The sequence below is a fragment of the Passer domesticus genome, chromosome 5 (assembly GCF_036417665.1).
Source record: "Passer domesticus isolate bPasDom1 chromosome 5, bPasDom1.hap1, whole genome shotgun sequence".
Classification (NCBI taxonomy): domain Eukaryota; kingdom Metazoa; phylum Chordata; class Aves; order Passeriformes; family Passeridae; genus Passer; species Passer domesticus.
The window spans coordinates 21209471-21230072 of record NC_087478.1 but is presented as its reverse complement, the minus strand read 5'-3'; the positions used below and the strand labels follow the sequence as shown (position 1 = coordinate 21230072).

The window sequence follows — 20602 nt, the reverse complement described above, 5'->3', positions numbered from 1 at the left end:
TCCAGAGTACTTGTGTTAAAATCATGTTACAAAAATTGGTCTTCAAAATCTTATAAATTAAGAATGTTATAAATTAAGAATGTTGCATAAAAATAAATCACATCAAATGTATCTTAGTGAAAGACAGGGGTTGGTAAATTCTGTAACAGAATGTGACAAAGAATTCCTGACTCATTTAAAATTTTCTTGTCATGATAAGTTCTTTAATTAGAACAGATTTTTTTTTAATAAGCTATCCAGACCACATGAAATATTTTCCTAAAGAAAATGGAAGGATTTATTGAATTCATTGAGATTTAGACTGGGTTGTATCATAATACTTCAAAATACACTTTTCCAAAAATAATGGCATTTTTAAAAGCTTAAAAAAAATCCTTAAAAAAGATAAATTTGTGACGTTCTGCAGGGACAGCATATACTGAAGAAACAGAAAGCTTTTTGAAAGCTACAGCAAATATTTTGAGGAAAAAATAAGCCTTTAAAATCAGCATTTAAAAAAAATGACTTGATTCTTCAATTGCTTTATAGGCTGAACTCCATGATTTCAGCAGAAGTTCCCAAAAAGAAAAACATCTGCTTGCTGAGACTAAATAGCTAATGATCAGAGTAACAGCTGGCTTTATAAAAGGGACCTAATATTGCTCTGGGCAATTTTTCTTCTGGCTCCATCCCCAAACTGACCAACTGTGTTTGATCTATTTCTAGTCCCTTAGAAGAGTCTCTTAGTGTCAAGTGTATGCCAGTTATTTCTTTCAGTACCTTTTGTAAGTCTTATTCTGATAGGCATGTCTAAGTATGATAACTAACAAATTTGTCAGGCTGGGACTTCCTGGGTGTCCTGAGAGCTGTCTTCCAGCTTCTTGGAGCACTCCAGTTGTTGTCTGTGATAAGTCATTCCAAATGGTGCACTGGCCACACAGCCCATCCACCTGTCATTTGCACAGAGTTTGGGGAGAGTCTTGTGTAATTTGTGCCTACCTCTTTCTTCATATCTTTGAGTTTTGGTCACTACCTTTGTATGCCATCTATCTTGCAATGTTGCAGAAAAACTGACTTTCGGTTTGTTTTTTGGGTTTTTTCTAATACACTTTGTGTTAAAAAAAAAAAAAAAAAAAACAAGCGAGAAGAAGTTCCAGAAGACCTATACAAGTTTTAGGGTAATGCTAACACAAATCCAAATTACTATAAACTGGCAATGTGAAAATTTATCCTGACAACTCAAAGAAGGCTCCTAATTATGCCAAGCCGGCAAACAGGAGCATGGCATGTCTCTGAGAACACGGCACAGCAGTTCGAGCAGGCAGGGGAGGCAGGCAGGGTTGCAGGTTTCCTCCTGCTAGTGGAATTTTTAGTTTATTGTTTGTTGTGTTTTGTTAGTTGGTTGCTTTTGGGTTTTTTTGTTTTTGTTTTTGTTTTTGTTTTTTTTTTTTTTTGTTAGTAATGGTTTTTACACAATGGAAAACTGCAGTTAGTAAAAGTGTGCATAGCAAAATAGAACCCTCCAAAAAGGACGTGTCTGTCCAGACTCCTTCCTGTGATGGAGTGCTTGAGCCTTTCTGTGATACCAGGGGGCATTGCAGGAGAAGCCTGCCTGAGGCATGAACAGGTGAATGATCTTTCACTGGTGGCTGAGCTTAGGGAGGAGGTTGAAAGACAAAGGTGTAATAGGGAAATTTAAACAGAAATAGATTGGTGGAGTTCAGCTCTTCTGTCCTTGAGGGACACCCACCAGGAGTCAGAGGACTCCCATGCCTCCCAGTGTCAGGCAGGAGGAGGACAGCAGGTGGATGAAGAGGATTGGAAATGGGTCCTTACTCAGGGATGTAACAAAAATTCCTCCCAACCCCCATCTCCAACCCAGGTGCCACTTCAGAATAGGTATGAGCCCCTGAATCCACAGGATGAGCCAGATGATGTAGGAGAAAATTATCTGCCCAGTGAGCCTCCCAGCCACGCTTCATGTGTCAGACAGATCACCACCTCTGACATTAAAAAGAAAGGAAGGGTGGTTGTAGTGGGTGATTCCCTTCTGAGAGGAACAAGAGGCCCCATATGTCGAGGGTCTCTTACCTTCCTGGGGCCGGGTATGAGATATTACCAAGAGACTCCCTGGGCTGATTCAGTCCTCTGATTATTACCCACTGCTGAAACTCCAGGCTGGCAATGATAAGATTGAAAAGAGGAGCATCAGGACAATTTAAAGGGACTTCAGGGCATTGTGTCAAATGGTTAATAGGGCAGGAGCTCAGGTAGTGTTCTACTCAGTCCCTCTGGTGGCAGAGAAAAACTATGAAAGAAATAGGAGAGCCCACGCTATCAACATGTGGCTCAAGGGTTGGTGTTATCAGCAGACTTTTGGATTCTTTGATCATGGGGCAACGTTTTTGGTACCTGGCCTGCTGGAACTGGATGGGCTCCATCTCTCTGTAAGGGCAGAAGGATTTTAGCTCATGAACTGGCAGAACTCATTGAAGGGCTTTAATCTAGGTCTGAAGGGGGAAGGGGATGCAGCTGGGCTCTCTGGAAGCAGGCCCAAGGGTGGTAAGCCTGAGTTAGGAGTGAAATCAGTAGCCCAGCTGAGGTGCATGTATAGCAATGCACGCAGCATGGGTGACACACAAGAAGAGCTGGAAGCCATGGTGCACCAGCAAAGCTGTGATGTAGTGGGATGACTCAGGTAGTGCTTTGTCAGGGTTCTCCTTGCCTGGTTTCTGCACCCCTTTTAAAGTGTAATTCTTACATACCTGATGCAATTCTTTTTCCCTGTTTGTTCCTCCTCCTTTATTTTGGGATGAAGAAAAAGGGATTTCTGTTTTGCTTTCTGCTTTCTCTGTATGGTAAAAAATAAAGCAAACATAAATCAATATATATTGATTTACACTAGGTAAAAAATGTAAATTCCTTATTTTGTTTCTCTGTGAGTTTTATTTTCTGCACTGTTGCCTGATCAGCTTCAAAGGTGTATTTTTTGGTATATCTTGATGAGAGATAGAAAAGATTTCTGTGTTTAGAAATTATGTATGTATTTGACCAGTGTCAAGACAGTATTACATTCAACAGGATTCTTCCAGGAATACTTAGACTAGAAATTATTCCTTTAATCCATTAGAGAAAAATACCGCCATGAAAAATACCTGAGAATTATGCAAAGATATCTTTTAATCAGAGTCTTTTTTCAATATTTTCTGGTTTTTGCTATCCACCGTGGTTTGTAATTCATGAATCAGCAGACAAAGTATGTTTCCATGTGACAGTAGTCATCTCTTTCTGTATGGGAAGTTCCAAACTTTTTTTGTGTGAGTGATAAGACTGTGACACAAAATCTTGTAATGATTTGTCTGAGCAGTAGCTGTCCTCATGAAAACAGGAGTTTAGATTTGATATTAGAAAAAATGTCTTCACTGAAAGGATGGTCAGGCATTGAAACAGGCTGCCCAGGGTAGTGGTGGAGTAGTCACTGCTCCTGGAAGTGTTGAGAAAAAAACCATGTAGAGGTGGCACTAGGGGGTATGATAAAGTGATGGACTTCGTGGTTGGACTGGATCAGCTTAGAGGTCTTTTCCAGCCTTAAGGATTCTGTGTTTCTGTAAAAAATGGTAATAGGAACAGATATGCCCTATTGTTAGGAATATGTGTCAATCTTATATGACCCAATTACCTTTTGCAACTATAGGTTTACTGTAGAAAAAGAGATTCATCATAGTAAAACATATTGCAAGTGCACTTTAGAGCAGGTTAAAAATATCCTTATTGCCCTGCTGAATGGAAGAAGACAGGTTCAGCTGAATCTGCTGAAGCTAATAAGACAGTGATGAAAAAGAAATAGTTTCAGGTTACGTGCAGTCAAGTGAAAGACAGGAAACTGTATATGGAGCAGCCAGAAAATCAAGTCCTGTTTTTGGTGAATAAGGTAATATGAGTTAATCAGCTTTTTCTAATATGATCTACATATTCTATCACAACTGTAAAGAGTGCATTTGAAAAAAAACTGAAATACAAGTTTTCATGGTTTGCTTCATGGTTTGCTTAGTAAATAATTCTTGGATGTGCAAGAGCTTTTCGAAACACATGTAACCCTGAAATCTGCTGTTCAATTGAAAGCAACAGGAAATTCAACCTACTCTGAGTATGATTAAACCAAAGATGTTTCATCATCTTGCAGTGGAACTCAAAATGCTAGGTGTACATAGACTGGGACTCACAGCAGCCAGCATGCTCTTTACTGGGACATGCAAGCTTGGCTGGTAAAATAGAGATCAGTGTAGATATCAAAATGTGAAAAGAATAACTAACTGGGACATGCTTCTTAGGGACACACATTGGGAATAATTATGCTGACACATCTTGTTTAGATGGCTAGATATGTGGAATTCATAATTGTTGATCTTACTACCCCTAAACCAGCTGTATGATGCTGATACTGGACACTTCCATCCTCATCTAATAATACAATATTTGCCAGAGAAACAGGAGATGGCAATCCTAAACATTTCCCACATATTGAGATTTGAACCACAGCTGTGGAGGGCAGTATGATCCACAGCATGACAGAGCACAGCAGCTGGGGATGGGCAACACTGCTGATCTGTACCACGCTGAAGATGGGAATTGTAGAAAAGTTTGAAAGAGGAAACCAAACTATCCAGTCCAATGGGTGGGATAAGGTGGTTCAGTGTAGCTTTTCCAGGTACTAGACTAGATTTTTGCCCTCTCTTCTTCACTGCACTACCCTGCTCCAGAGCAGCAGCTGCTGCTGTCTGTGAGCAGCAAATCCTGAGCAGCAAATCCCTGGTCTCCTCCTTCTGCTGTGGCTCCTTGCTGTCTTTCCCCTCTACACCCCCACACCACTGTCACTCTGTGGCTGCACTAGGGATCTCTCTGCTGGAATGGACATAAATGTGCATTTGGCAGCCTGTACTGCTGGAGGGGCCACTCTGCCATGGGCAATGGGCAAGAAAATACATTCTGTAGGTTGGTTTAAAGGCTTGGGTCAGCAGTTGGCCCATGCTGGGTTGTGTCTGTCATAAAAATACTGATACATGGAATTCCAAACCCTGTCTTTTATCTAGCTGCTATCCAATATAAAACCAGCAGGATTACTGTTGTCTCCTGTAGTTTTGAACCCTGATGAAGAATGCTGCTGTTATCTCCTAGTCAGGTGCTCATTCTGGTGCTTATCTAAGTCTTCTGGGCATCTCTGAATAGCCACCTGCTTACCCTGCACCCATGAAGTCTCTGAATCTTTTAGTCTTGGACCAGCTGCTGCTTTTGTTGTGTTGCAGAAGGCGAACCAGTTGGACACAAAAGTGCATTTTAACTCTCCCAGAAAAGCATGTAGCTGTGTCATTAGTTTGTGTAAGAAGTGCATTTGCACCACCCCTGTTGGAATAACAGGAGGTTTTTCTGCCACAGGCAGGTATGGCAGCTGAATGAGCAGCTGTGCAGTGCCCTGGAAGAAAATACAACATGTGCTCCTTTTTGTAGCAAATCAGATGCTTTAGATGGCATGGAGACAGAAGATGCATTTCCCTGGTGAGTCACTGAGCTTCCCTAAAGACCCTCATCTCCAGGGCTTTCAGCTGAGGTGAAGCATGTTATGCTGCTCCCAGTACAGTCAAAACCTTAAAGGCTTAGTCAAACCTATAATTAATTAATGCTTGTTAGACTTAGAAGATATCTCACTGGATGAGCACTAAGTCTGTTGCTAATGATTTTAAATCTATGAAGCAACTTCCTAAAACCCTTTAAAATTGGCAATTATAATGTTCTGTCTTACATGGAAAAGCTTTGATCACTCCAGAGCAGGAAATAAATGCATGACTTAAACTGGAGTGATTCAGTGACAGAACAGCAGCAAACTGTGAAATACAGTGGCATGGCAGAGAGCCAGAGGAAGATTTGCTGTTGCTCCTTCCAAAACTCAATTTGAAGTCATTTCAGTATTTCTGTGTTGCATAAATGATTGTGAAAGTCCAAGGAGGTCTGCAGTTGCATGTGCTTGCAGTCTGAAGATAAAACTAAATTGAAGAATTTTTGCTTTCATGTCTTGTTCGTTTTTTTTTTTTTAGTTCCTATGCAATTACAAGGCTACATTCTGACACAGCTCTAGAAGTGAACCTAATGAAAATCTGGCTTGTTCTGCCACAGGTACTTAAATGTGATTTTTAAAAAAAGGTGTTAAATATATCTGAAAGCCTGTTGTTTTCTGCTCAACAATAGGAATACTTTGCAGGGAAACTAACTAAACTAACTAGCTCCAGTCTAGAAGCTTCATTTTTGCTGTGGTGTTTTCTGAGAGCAAAACATGTGAGGCTATCTTCTGTGCTTGACTAATGTTTGTTGTGGCTTTAGCAATGCCATTCACCAAACTGTTTTCCTAACTTACTCAATTTTTAATGAGATCATTAAAATTAAACAGGTTCTTAGGTATAAAGCAGTCCGGTTTTTGCTTGTAAACTTTTTACTCTTCCTCAAATAACTCAGTTATTAATGTGTAGAAGAGAGAAAATAAGAACATTTTAAGAAAATAAAAATGCATTCTAAAAAGACTCTGCTTTAATGATGTATGGGGTCTTTTTAAGTTACTGTACTGATGTCACCTGCACGTAATAAGCACCTGTTGGAGGCATCTTCAGAAACATTTTACTTACTGTGATTAATTGCATAATAAATTCTCCCTAATGGCTGTTTGATTAAGTGAAAAATGCTGCAATTTGCTTCTTGAAAGAGCAAATTTTATTGTGATGGGTTTTTATCATAATGAAATAAATTTACATCCAAGTAAAAAGAGGGGAGAAAGGTCTCTCTCTCTAATTGTCCATAAGCTTTCCACTGAGGGATTAAATGTTAGCACTGTGCCTATTGATGCAGTACTAGTACACTTCCAAAATTTTACAAACATTAGGGAAACTTATAACTGGTTACTGGAAACACACCCATTTAAAATACACAATGTATTTATTTCATTGCATGCAATATATTTATTTCATTGCATGCACAGATGAATCCTTTAACTGGGCTTTTATATGTGTTGGATATAAAAAAAAGAGACCTCAGGTTAAACTGACATGTGGAGATGCTGTATAATCAGGCAATTGCTACCATTTATTATTTATGTATTGACAACATTTATGTGCATCTGTCAGTGACCAGGGTTTCATTGCATAACGTACCATATGAACACAGAGCAGGAATATGACACCTGCTCTAAGGAATTTAGAAATAAAATAGCATACAGAAAGAGAAGTTAAGCTATTATGGTAATACAGAAAGAGAAGCTGAGAGGACAGAGAAAATGGGTATTACATCTAAGAAAAATAAATATGTTAATATAAAAAGCAGTTTAGTTGGCGAAGCAGCAATTTGTCATGTTTTCTAATTGTTCCTAAGAGTACCAGTTTTCAAAGACATATTGAAGAGGTCTTAGTTCTACATCTGTAAGGTAGAGGTAGTAATACTTTACTCAAATGTATTTTGTGTGAACATGAGTATGTTCATTTCTGAAGCTCTTTGAAGAGCAAAAAGGTTGGCTCGAAGTCACAGATGACAGTGTCCTACTGAAAGGAGGTTGTGCAGGGAGCCTCTGCAGCCTCTGAGGACCCAAGGCACACATGAAGGCAGCTCTGTTTGCAGTTCTCTGGCGTCCCTGGTGCAGCCCCTCGTGCTGTGTCAGCACCAGGCAGCACTTTGAGGTGAGGAGAAGCATTCACCTGGAGACTTACTGTATCCTGATGGTTCAATAGGCAGCTGAAAATCATGAGATCTTGGAACTGAACCTGGCAGTATCAACTCAAGCATGTAATTTCACCTTCTTTACTTGTTTGCTTTCTGCAAAGCTGAGATGATATACCCAAACTTTCTGACATTGGTTCAGGAGCAAAAGTACTGCATGCTTATGAGGTGCAGACATAGTACAGTGTGCCCACAGGTGTGTGAGCAGCCGATGTGTGCTGCTTTGCGTGAAAAAGGGAGCCCTTTCAGCCTTCCTAATGGTGTAGGACTTCACTTAGGGGAGACTGCATGGACATTTACACCCAAAAACATGAGTCAAAACAGCTGATCTGAACATTTATCTAGTGGTGGATTGTCTCTGATCATAATCCTAAATGGGGGTTCTCACCCTGTGTGACCTGCTGCTACCCTGAAGCTATGGGCTGCAGCAAGATCTTGTACCTCATGGTCCCTGAATGTCAGCATGGAGAAAGGTGGGAATATCAGGTACGCATTTGCTGCGTAAAACAAAGCTCCAACATCTCACAAAAGGAACAATTGCACTGAATGCAATTGCCACTGATGTTATTTTATCTAATTGCTGTAATGTAGTGTTCATATGAAGCATGTAGTACACTCAAACACACTGAAAGTTGGGTTTTCCTCATGTGTAGCAGTCAGTAAAGCTTGGGTCCATGTGTCATGTTTGATGATAATAAAAATAATTATATTCTTTATCCTGTGTAATTTTTCTTCAGGTATCATTCTTCATGCTACAAAGGTAGCATGTGAGCACAGGTATAGGGGTGGTGGCTGTTGGCAGCTATTTTCCATTAGCTGCCATTTCAGTTCCACAAGGTCTTGCAACCCACATTTTCTAGGTGGTGCCTGGTGCTGAATGAATGTACAGCTTTTCACTCTTATGCCCTCCATACTGCCTCTTCATGGGTCACTCTGCAGGCTTCTGTGTTTGCTGCCAGTTACCACTGCAGCGTCCTGACACATTCCTGTCTGCAATTCTGACTTCAGGGAGGTGACACTCTGTATCCATTTGTTACTTTTACTTCAGAAATAAATGTTGACTTCTAAGTTGTTACCATAAGGCCAACTACTGACATGGACAAAAGTTTTAAATTGCACAGGTGCAGTGGATAAAAGCCTACATTTCTTTGTATTCTCTCTAAAAAAATAGCATGTGTTAAAAATTAATTGAACAACCATTCCAGATTTCTGATGTCTTCTGGCAAATGATAACTTGTGAGGGGACAAACAGTAAGAAAAGTGGTGGGTCCTATTAACAAGAGGAAGAGACTTAATGGTAGTTTCCAGAGTCTTTAGTTTTCCCAGTTTGTAGAAATCCCAGAGCAACTGAGAGAGTAAATGAAAGAAAAAAACAGCAAAGGAAAAAAAAAAAGAAAGGGAAAAAGAGAAACAGGAAGGAGGAAGTGAAGAAGAGAGGGAGGAAAAAAAGGAGGAGCAGTGATGGGTGTAGGGAAAGAAGAGACGCCACCTCCTGCCCACTTACCCACACTTCCACACTGCCTTGACCTTTGAGGTTGGCCTTCAGCCCCTCTTCTCTTCTCCCTCCTCAGAGGGAACTGTATGCACTCCCATTCTCCTCCTTCTCTTTTGCAGCCCCACATCTGGGTGTGAACCAGATTCCCTCCAGAAAATCCTACTCTTTTAGAACAGTTTTTGTCTGAGGGTAGGAGGGAATACTGCAAAGCAGATTCTGGGTAATTGTCACTGCCTGTGGCAAGCATCCATATCTGAGATTATTCTACTTGTACTACATACAGTCTCAATGCAGCACAAGTTCTGTGGATTTGTTGTCAATATTACAAGTCAATTATTGAAATAGTTGTTAAAGAGTGAGCATTGACAGTGCTATTCAGGCTGTAATGACCACTGTAATCTAAAAACTTCCAAGGAGCTATATTATTTTCAAATAGAAATGTATGTTCTTATGCTGAAAGGTAATTTGGTTGGAATAATACATTTCATTTATAATGAATACATCCTAAACTAATGCTGCCTCATGGAACATTATTCAAACCCAGGATCTGAGGGTAAAACTCACTTCCTAAGGATGGCACACTGCTGTCTTTATGGACAGGACATCCGTGTGTGTTACAGATTAAACAGGACTACTGGTTTTCACCAAAATGTGCAGACCTTTGGTAGTAGCTCTTTGTGAAGAAACATTTGAAGGAGAGTTAAGAGCCTTGGACTTGTAAGGACCATGTTGGGAAAAGTTTTAGCATGTAATAGGGAACAGACAGGCTGGCATGGCAGTAAGTTTTTTTTTTTAGAGAAACAATATTTAGAAATAAATTTCAGCTAAATTTCACAATTATTTTAATTGGAGAAAACAGCTCTAAATTCTTTTTGATGCAATAACTGTAATGAGTACTATTTTAAGAATCCACCCAAGGCTCTAGTCATGAAAGAACATGTGCTTGACTGGGTTGCGTTCACTCTTTAAAATAAAACTGATGTTCTGCTTGCTGCTTTAAAGAGAAAATCTCCATTAATTTTCCTCCATGCCAGAATTCCATGATGGCTGTGATAAGTATCCTAGTTTTCCATGGAAAAAAAATCAGAAGGGAAACAAGCTGTAATTACCTACAGAAAAACAAAATTAAGTAAAGAAAGAACTTGTCAGAAGAAGAGGCATACTAGTGCAAATCTTGATAAAAAAAAATTCTTCTGCTCAGTTCTAAAGTGTGCCCATTGCATTTTTGATGTAAATCTACTAGGTGATGCTATTTTCTGATGTACATTGTACAACAAATAAGTTTCTTAGAGCAGGGCAATACTGGGGTGTTGTGGTTTAACCCCAGCTAGCACTAAGCCCCAGGCAGCCACTTGCTCACTCCCCCTCTGCAGGATCATGCAGAGAAGCAGAAGGATACAGGTGAGGAAAGTCGTGGGTTGAGATAAAGAGAGACTAATAAAGAAGGCAAAAGCTGCACTCACAAGCAAGGCTAAAAAAGGAATTTTTCCCACCTTTCCCATGGGCAGGCAAATGTTCAGCCATCCCCAGGAGAGCAGGGCTCCATCACACTTAATGGTGACCTGGGAAAACAAATGCCATCACTCCAAACATTCCTCTCTTCTTCCTTCTTCCCTCCACTTGGTATACTGAACATGATGTCATAGGGTCTGGAATATCCCTTTGGTCAGCTGGGATCACCTGCTCTGACTGTGTCTCCTCCCAACCTCCCATGCACCTCCAGTTTCCAGAAAAGGCCTTGGCTCTGTGCAAGCCCTGTCCAGCAACAACAAAAACACCTCTGTATTATCAACCCTGTGTTCAGCAAAAACCCAAAACACAGCCCCATACCAGCCACTGTGAAAAAAATAGCTCCACCCCAGCCCAAACCAGGACATAGAGTAAGAACTAGTGTCCAAGAGCTTCTCCTGCGTTTAAGTGACTTGCATGCTCGGAAAGAAATTAGAAAAAAATTAGCTGCTACAAGTTACCATATAGCAAGCTAAATTTTAAGAGGATTGATTCCAATTACAGATGATCATCTGCTTTCTTTGATGTATAAAAATATCCAAAACATGGCCAAAAATGTGGCATAGCAGTGTTTGCATGAGAATGACCTATTAAGTGTACACCAATGTAGCCTCTCAAGAACTTAATATCTACTTCTACATAGAAGTAGATATTAAGATACCAATAAAATAAAAAAATATTTTTCCTACAGTTATATTCTGCTATTGCCTTTCCTTTGAGTGCAAATATAGAGTTCATAAAAAACCATACACATTTTAGTGAACTAATAAAATTTGATCCTAATATAAATGTATACTATATTGCCTGTGTAAGAGCAGTAAGCCCATTGTTTTGGCAATAAGCCAAGCACTGCTGGATAAATTAAAATGCAACCCTTTCATCACTGCTTGATTTAGCATTTAGTTGACATCAAACTAGGAAACATGCACTAGGCAGAGTACAGTATGTGATTTCTCCATATTAGTACCCTAAATTCTTTTATTCCATATCTATATAGTAGGCAGGATTAATACTAATAGGATTTCCTCTATTTACAAAAAAAAAACCCAAAAACATGGTCATGTTAGAGTGTTATTTTGTAGTTGCATTCAGCATATATAAGATATTCCTTCACCCTTAATATAATTATGACAAAATTAATAATGACAAGCCTTGACAAAATAAGTGTGTGACAATGAATAAAAAAAAGTGGGTTAGACATGAGGGACTTTTCTTTGTCGATGATGACAGGGCTCAACCTATAAATTACCAGTGTAAGAGGAGTATGCTGAGAAAAGACAACCATAAAGGTAAATTACAAAATCTAAATGAGACCCTGGGGACTAGGAAGATAATGATGTAAATCTAATCTGAGATGTGGGCTGAGGCACAAATGTATAGGTGAAAAGCAAGCTTTGATTTGATACAAGAAAAAGGAAATGTTTGAGAAATGATCTGTAAGTTATATGTGACCTCAGAGAACAATTCATCCATCATTCAGTTAACTGCTGACAGCTTGCTTTCCCTGGGGAGTTAATTTGATGGCAACCGCCTGCCCTTAGCTGTTCATTTTGAGAGGAGCTGAGAAGCTTGGTGCTACCACAATCAGGCTTTTGGCACTCACCTGACACCCAGCATGCACGCAGATAGGTGTCTGCCACTCTGGGACAGAGAGGGCCACCAGGAGTGGACCAGAGAAATCAATGTGGCCATTAAGGAAGCCCTTGGTCAGCCCAGGATGGCTCTAGGAAGGGCATCTGAATGCTTTGGCAGCTGAGCCACCCCTCAGCCCTGCCAGCAGGAGCCTGCCCCAGCAGCACGTGAAGGTATGGGCCCCTGCACCATGCTGCCCTTCGTGTGGTTAGTGCATGGAGCAGCTTATAAAGAGCAATTAAACGTTAGGAATCTGGAAATAGGTGTGAATGAAGTAAAAGTTGGCAGGAAGGTTAAATGGACAACTTAAACTTTCAAGCTGCAAAATATAAAAAAATTAACAGAAAAAATTATGAATGAAAGGAAGGGAAGAAAATAAATTAGAAGACAGCAGAATGATCTTTGGGTCCCATTCTGATTTGACAAAGAACTTCTTTCAGAAGACTTCTGGGTTTTTTTTACAAAAGCTCTGGGGATTTCTTGTACTTCAATCTTCACACACATGTTATAGTTTTGATTCCATTTTTTCTGGAAAGAGAGATGAAACACTTGTGTCCCCTTTTGGAAAGGTATGATGATTTTGGTTTGATTTTCAGCCCAGAAGTAAGTTTTACCAATAAGGAAATAAAAATGGGCAGATACACACACTGGTCTTCTGCATGTTGGCCTCAAAAGTGAATTGGTTCAGGTATTTATAAAAAGCCATAATCCTTTCATAGTGCTACAATCGTCTAAGAAGGCCAAGATACATTTATGTAAAATTTGTAATTTACAGTAGAAGTCTAGACCATATTTAGTTTTTTTCTTTCTAATCTCAGCTGTAAGCTGTGTTTGATTGATGCTGTGATGGGCCCTTTCCCCTGTTGTGCCTCAGAGTAGAAGAAAAGGGAGAGTTAATGCTGATCCATATATTCTAACCATTCAAGGACCAAAAATGCTCCTTTGGGATGAAGATTAGAACTTCTTTTCTAAGGCAGACTTTGATGCAGTTATTATTTCTTGTTGAATTCAGTTACCTATAATGTGTGCCTCATGAGAACTTTGAAAAGGCACTGCTTGCACAGGTTGTATGTAGCCAGCACACCCCCAAGAAATGTTCCTTACTTTTCTAAAGAGAGTGTTTACTTCCTGCTTCTTTCATATGCCAGTCTCTTAGAGTGGGTGGTGGGTAGGGGAAGTTTAATTTCTCATTTTCTTTTCTTATTTTGCTTTGGTATACTTATGAAGGAACCTGTGCTTTGGAAAGGGACAGTAATCTTCATCACAAATTATATATAACTTCAGCTAATCAACATTTGCTTGGAAAATTTGCATTTCCTATAAATGAAACCATATATTACTTATATAATGCTTTGTCACAGAAAAGCTATTTTCTTTCTATGGAAAGACTTACTCTGATGTGAGTCCTTTGAAGCTGGTGGTAAAACTGAAGTTACAAGTTAATGATACATAGTACCAGAGAATATTGTGTGAAGTATTGAAGGCTGAATTGCAGAAAGCTATGTGGATATATGAAATGTATTTGTTATTAGTGATATGGTATTTATGGGCTGAAGAAAGGCCATCTTTTTCAGATGAGTGTCAAGATACTTGATTTCATTCCAGATTAATTTTCAGAGTAGAACTTAAGGTACAACTTCAAGATTACCACTGAAGCCCCAGACAGATGTTACTACATGTATATGCATGCATGATTATTGATTTCAGTTTAAGAATTCTAGAATTCTCTCACACACAGAATAAATGGTTGAACCCAATGCCTCTTACTAAATTCTCTATTTTTCTTTACTAAGAAATGTGTTTTATTGTTTGGAAATCATTCTTATACCATGTATCAGGATAAGCAGATAATTTAGAGCATAGCAGGTGCTTTAAAGAAGAATAGGGTAAGGGAAAAAAATTCTTTCGGTTCATTTGTGGAAATTGTGTTCAATGTATTTGAAGACATTTTAGATAATAAATTTTTGTACTCTCAGATCATACCTGAACTTGATCCCCTCAAAATCTGTGGCAACACTTTCTGTTTCTTTAATGGAGCTGCAGTTTGTTGTAGAGAGGCTTGGGTGCATAAGGGAGACAAGAAGGAGAAGAAGGAGCTTTACCATTTAAACTGTTGCATGGTGGTCTGACTTAAAAGTACTCAGGACTTGTCAAAGAATCTAGCAATTAACTCTCAAGTCTGTAAAATTTCAATCCTTAAATACAAAAGAGAGATCTCTTCCATTTGTAGTTATCCTTATGCTCTAAAAAAATAGGCTCCAGATAAAGAAAAGTATTTCCTTTCATTAAACCCCATGAGTAGTTTTAGATGGAAAGGCCATTACTATGAAAATATTGTTCAGTTTAAAACCTCAGTGTGATTTTGTTAGGGAAAAAACCACAAATACATAATTCATTATTGAAAATTCCTCCACTTGCGCATAGCAGAGTCATAGGAAAGGTTTTTTAGGTGCAGAAGCTGATGAAAAAGGTTTGGAAACCAGCAGAGAGAGGGTTTTGGGGAGGGAAGATGTGATGTCAATTAGCCCTAGATGGATTCAGAGGTGTGGAAGAATGAAGATTAGATGACAATAAACTCAGAAATATAAACTGTTGTGGATTGATAGAAGGTAGGAGAATAGAGTTAGTAGTGAAGGTAATCTCACCCTTAAAGAGTTACAGCTGTGCTAATTATCAAGCATGAAGAGCAAGCTTGCCCTTAATAGGTCACAGCTGGATCCAATTAAGAGGGGTATTGTAAAAGAGCAGGTTGGCTGGTCGAGAGGTGAGATGGTGTTTGATGGCTGTGTAGAGGAGGAGAAAGAGTCAGTGCTGTGAGGAGCTGCCCATGAGATATCACTGAGAAGGTATGAAACCTTTACAATAAGATGCCAACAAACTGTAGCATTTTAGACATACTGTGCATTCCTCAGTTCCTTGGGAGTAAGAGATTGTTCAGGTAAGATACTGACCTTCATGCTGTAACATACCCTTGGCCAGAAGGTTAGCCCAGATTCTTCCTAAAGATCTGATTTTCTCCTCAAGAGATATGTGAAACCAGCAGGTGTATTGCTGCTTTACAGGAAAATGTTTTGAAAAGGATTCATGTCATTTAAGTGCACAAAATCCTACAGTAGGAGCATTTTGATTTGGAAGTCTTGACTCTCCCAACAGCTTTTCTAAAAAATTAATTCCTAATAATGCTATATTAACATTGTAAATCCAGTATCTGGGAGGCCTTTTCCGAGTTTTGAATGCAAAACTGTAGTGATGTCTTGTAGACCAAAACTGATTTCAGTGGTGTGTTTTAAACAAAAAACAAACAAACAAAAGGTCTGAGGAGAACAGAATGTAAGTCTAGTTCTGGCAAGGTTGGCCAAGCCAGACTGCACTGAGGACACCTTATTGGTCAAAGGAAGGGATTGCATCTTCATTTTGGTTTATGTCTGACAGATGTACTGCTGTGACTTGCAAAGTAATTTTTGACATAAAAAGTTCACTGTTATGGCGTAACAGACTAGCATTTTATTGTTCATAGGGTATTCCAAACTGTTTACATTTTGCAGCTGCTTGGTCTAAGATAGTTGGATAGTGATTGTTTATTTTAAAAGATCATTTTAAACAGTTACCGAAAATACTGGTTTTCCTTCCTATTAACTAATTTTCAGGTTTTTTACTGTAAACTATATTTTAGGAGATAAAAGTATGTATTGTTTGAAACTCTCATCACAATATTCACGTCACTGAAAGCTTGGCTGCCTGTTTTCTCTGCAGACTTATGTAAATTTTCAGGGACCTTGTGTGAATGGAAGGAGTTTGAATTTGTGTCCATGGTAATCTGTTCAATGTGTAAAGGAAGTTACAATGGCCTGAGCCCATGAAAAGGATCAGTTGTTTTCATGGAAAGCAGTCAAGACATGCTTTGAATTCAGATAGTCAACTTAATCAGAGCTGGACTTTGTTCCATAAGGGTTTCTCTTTGAAAGAGCTGAATGCTGGTCACCTGCTACAATCAAAATACATCATTCATCTGTAAAGGGGCATAAAAATTTAACAGTTAGCTGAAGAATGGATACATCTCTGAAACAAAGGGAAAAAGTCCTGCAGTAATTTAGAATCTCTACATGGGCATGTAGAATCATGAAAATGCCACAGCTATCAGGGCTCATTACCTGCCTTCAACCACGGGCAGCTGAGTTAATTCTTACTGTGCTTCTTTAGGAATGGGGATCCAGCTGTGCTTCTCCTCGCTGACTTCCTGGCTGTGGTGGGAGTTCTGCTTGGGCAGGACTGGCCAGCACACCTGATAGGCAAGAGAGAGGGGTTTGAGCAAATGTGGGAGTTCAGAGTTGTATCAGCCATCAGAGGACATAACAAGAATTCAAGTCTAGTCCTTCACCTCAGACAAAATGGTTTTGTGTGGTACAGCTTACAGCCCTGGTAAGAATAAAATGATTGAATCTATATTTCTCTTTTGTCTTTACTAAAAGAAATCATGTGACATTTGGTGGTTTTTCCCTGCATTTAAATGAAATTACAGTAGAAATATTAGGAGAAGTATCATTAGGCAATCTATATTTATTTTTCAGCATTTTATTAATTAATCTATATTATTATTCAGCAAAGATTTAATTTGAAATATTGACTAATACTTGTCTCAGCTTCATTTCTTCCAGCTAGTGATTCTTCTGCTTCATATCTTAATTAATCTGCTGCAGAATATTTCCAGAGATTAAAGGTAGATTTGTATGAAGGATGGCTTGTGTTTGATGATGAGAAGGATGACAAGGTTAAAAACAGTAAATACAATAATGTAAGAAAATAAACAGTTCAGTCTCTGTTATTCATGCAAGGTTTTTTTGCAATACCTATCAAGTGCTACTTGAACATTTTCCACATTACCAATGTTAGCTAAATAGATTTCCCTTATGTTGCATAAAGCTGTATTTAGAGAGCATTGTAATTACATTCTTGGGCCTTCCTTGAAAATGGCATTACCCAAGAGCTTTACATCTTTACAGGGAAGAGGCGGATCTTTCAATGCAGAACTCTGAATTAAGACAGCAAGGACACCAGGTACTTACCCAAATCCAATTTAAGAGCTGTAAAGTCACAACATTATTTTCATAAGAGCTACTGTGCCTGTGCATGTCCAGCAGTGGAGATGTTTTAACATTAAAACTGTGATGGGAAACATGGTAGCTGCTCAAGGTGTAAGAGAGAAGACAATCACAGTGTAAGCAGCAACATAATCTCATCCAGCCAGAGGAAAAACACTTAAGTACTGTTATGGCTTGCATTTTTACTGGAAATTTAAGTTTTCTTTCTCCATTGGAGCAGACAATAGCAGCAAGGATTTCCTTAAAAGTCGCAACAAAAGATAAGAGCATAGGCAGAGGTACGCTGTTAGGGAGTATCTCTGATGTTTTTACAGAGGAAATAAGGATGAGTGGCCAGATCAGGCTGTTCTCTTGGTTCTCCACATCAAACACAATTGGATAAAGCAGAATTTCTGGAAACTATTCAGGGGGAAAGGCAATATTAACATAATAGTTACCTAAATAAAACTTTGTAGAGTAATTGAGTTGAACTGTACAGTGAGGAATCACAGAATTTGGAAATGCTCTTGTCCACAGCATAAAGGGTGTACTCTGCAGTGTTGGTTAGGCCAAAATCTGCTCTACCCTATTCTTTTACTTGGGTAGTGAAAGACAGTATTGTCTAAAACCAGCATTTGCTCTCTGAACAAAGATTGCAATACAAAAGTAAGCATCATGTGATCCCAGTTCTATAAGGTAGCTGCAGCTGATGGATCTGAGATTTTTCCTTTTTTTAGGTATTTCACTTCACAGTCATGTTTTGGTTCCCTGATGGAATTTCAGAGATCTAAGGGGCACATTGCTTAAGAGCATTTAGGGACATACTCCTGAATTGAAGCAAGGGAAGAGTCAGTCATATCACTTTCTCCAGCAATCCTCTCAAAGTTAACTTCATTGTTTAGCTGGACATAAAAGTAAATTATCTATAACAGAACAGTAAGTGACGTTTATTTTAAGTTTAAATAGTACTTCTATTTTATCTAGGCAAAATGCTGCCACTGTTTCAAACACCATGATCATTCATGTGTGGTATGCAAGTAGCAGGAATGGCCATGTTGGGTCATCTCTGAATTCAGTTTTGTGTGACAGAGGCCAGTGCAGAGGTTTCAGAAGAATGGGTATGAAATCATACAGTAGGTAGAAGTTAAATACTCCCCAATCTTTTCTCATATTTATCATCTGTGCTACCTTTCAAAATGTGTTGTGATAAGACCAAGTATTCCTGATATCCTTACAGTTATTTCAGTCTTCATTAAACTGTTAACCTTAGCAGTTTCTTGCAGTGATAATTGCCTAGACAGATGTGAATAAAGTGAATCCTTTCACTACTTTTTTTTACTTTCAGCCTCCTCATTAATGACCCCAGATGTTCTTGTTCTTCCAAAGAGAGGGGAACAGAAGTTCCCAGTTTTCATCTTAGCAACATTCATTACTCTTTATATTTGTTTTCTTTACAAAACAAGCATTCTTAACTTTTTTCCTTCTCCTTATCTAGAACTTTTCTGTGGCCACTTTTATCAATGTTCCCTCTCGCCCGTGTTATTGTGCTTAGTTATTGAAACCACACTGATGGTTTGTTTTAAGGGGCAATAATATTTGTTCTTTACCATTTCTCAAATATTTCCAAATTTAGGCTCAGTCTCCAGCTATAGATTGAATGAAGAACTTGATTTAGCTGTCCAGATGCCCTGGTCTGTGCTATCAGCTGATAAAATTAATTAGAAACCCAACAAAATAAAAGCAGGAGTTTTTTTTCTGTGCTTTTTAAAATTACTTTTTGCTGCTACTTCTGTCAAAGCTAATCATCATTTGGCAATGTTACACATTTTCCTTGCCTGTTACAGCTCTTTGAATTTCCTGAAACCATAGTCTTACCTAATCTGATTAAATGAAACCTCAGTGCATCACATTTTGCCATGTCCTCTTGGATCTTATAACCATTTTACTTTCTGGAAAATTAGTAGACAATTTGAAGAAATGTTGCATTGCTATTTAAACTGGAAATATTTTTATTTTGGGGAACTCTTTAAAAAGCTTGTGCATTTAATTACTAAATGTAGGTGTCATTGTACTATTTTGCCACCCGTGCTGTTCCATGAATGTCAATTTGAATTATGGTGCCATCATCACTCTTTAATGACTCATCTGCTGTTCACTGGGTAACCTGTCTGCTGTGCATATTAGGAGAAAGGCTTTGGCTTGTTTGTGTTCAAGAGGTACTTTTCAGATTTGCACCAGCAGTGTTACTCTAAGCTTTGTCCTGCTGGGCCATTTACCCATTTTAAATGTAGCCATTGATGTCATAGTGGTTTGTTACATTGTGCTGATTATTTCATCCTGCTCCCCCTAGGAATTCAATTTGCTTTTATTTGCTAGCCTTTGTGACATAGCCCCATATATACATATTTATGCATTATATATATATACACACACAGTATATCTGTTATTAAGGCTCAGACTTGTTCTTCATACACACAGTATATCCGTTATTAAGGCTTTTTCTTTTAGGGTTAGCTGCATGTGCCTGTCCTCTCAGCAGTTTTACTTTTCACAAGGCAGTCTCCAGTTCCCAGAAGTTTAAACCTTCTTTGCTCACTCAAAGTGTTTTAGCACTCTGTTCATTTTGTCTGTTTGGGCCTACACCCTTAAATTGAAGAATTTATAAGAAAACAGAGAGGGAGCTTCTTCTAAGGCTATAGGTAAACTTCCAGGCTGTTCCCTATTCACAACTCTGCATTGCTAGGCGGGATATGTAAGTCAGGCTTCCTCCCGAGCACAATGGCAGAAGTGTCTAAATGGCCCTTGGACAAAGCGCCCTAATTATGTGCCCAAGGAGTACTCACTGCAGACACTCTGAATCCAGCCTATTGAAGTTTTTCTTTATATAAATATTCATAAGAGAGAGGGGGACAGGCAGACATGCTTCACAGGCTGCTAATTAATGCCTTTACCCATGGTTTTATTGCTCTACACCTACACCAAGGACAGGATGTGTTTATCAAGGGCTTTGAGGATTTGGGGAGCCTGCAGTGGGAGTTCAGTGTTAAAATCCTCTTCTGGTACTAATTCTTTATCACTGAAGAGCCAAAACCTCTTAGCTCTGTTGGAAGTTGAGATCTGAACAGGCAAGGAGTTTAGGCAGGTGAATTCCCAATGA

At 38.9% G+C, this 20602-nt stretch overlaps 1 protein-coding gene and 1 long non-coding RNA gene across 8 annotated transcripts in view; both read left to right on the top strand.

Annotated features, from left to right (window-relative positions):
- The window catches only part of PTPRZ1 (protein tyrosine phosphatase receptor type Z1), a 131155-nt gene that overhangs the window by 7791 nt on the left and 102762 nt on the right, over positions 1-20602 (top strand). The window lies entirely within an intron of this gene.
- LOC135301279 (uncharacterized) lies at positions 15142-19393 on the top strand. The gene is made up of 3 exons (XR_010363018.1): positions 15142-15213; positions 16568-16786; positions 17368-19393. It is a non-coding gene; the product is annotated as an uncharacterized LOC135301279 (long non-coding RNA).